Here is a 597-nt window from a genome sequence, read left to right as displayed (position 1 = left end):
GAACTCAGCACCGCCTTCCTAACCTGCAATCATCTTCCTGACCTCTCCGCCCCCACTCCGGCCTATCACCCTCACCTTGACCTCCCACCACCTATCACATTTCCAAAGCCCCTCCCCCAAGTCCCTCCTCCCTACCTTTTATCTTAGCCTGCTGGACACACTTTCCTCATTCCTGAAGAAGGGCTTATGCCCGAAACGTCGATTCTCCTGTTCCTTGGATGCTGCCTGACCTGCTGCGCTTTTCCAGCAACACATTTTCAGCTCTGATCTCCAGCATCTGCAGACCTCACTTTCTCCCCATACAAACAGGAAAACTTTGCATCTAGGTGCAGTTGGAAGATGAAATTGCAAAATATGTCAGTGAAAATCACCAGAATGGCCTCTCAGTTATACAGTTATAGAGTCATACAGCATGGAAACAGACCCTTTGGTCTAACCTGTCCATGCTGACCAGGTTCCCAAATGAAACTTGTCCCATATACCTGCCTACGGCTCATATCACTCTCAATCTTTTCTATTCGTGTTTCTGTCCAAATGTCTTTTAAATGTTGTGACTGTATCTGCATCAGCTACTTACTTCCTCCATCAGTTCATTCC

Source organism: Chiloscyllium plagiosum, chromosome 3 (assembly GCF_004010195.1).
Source record: "Chiloscyllium plagiosum isolate BGI_BamShark_2017 chromosome 3, ASM401019v2, whole genome shotgun sequence".
NCBI classification, from domain to species: Eukaryota; Metazoa; Chordata; class Chondrichthyes; order Orectolobiformes; family Hemiscylliidae; genus Chiloscyllium; species Chiloscyllium plagiosum.
Note: the sequence above shows the minus strand (reverse complement) of the source record.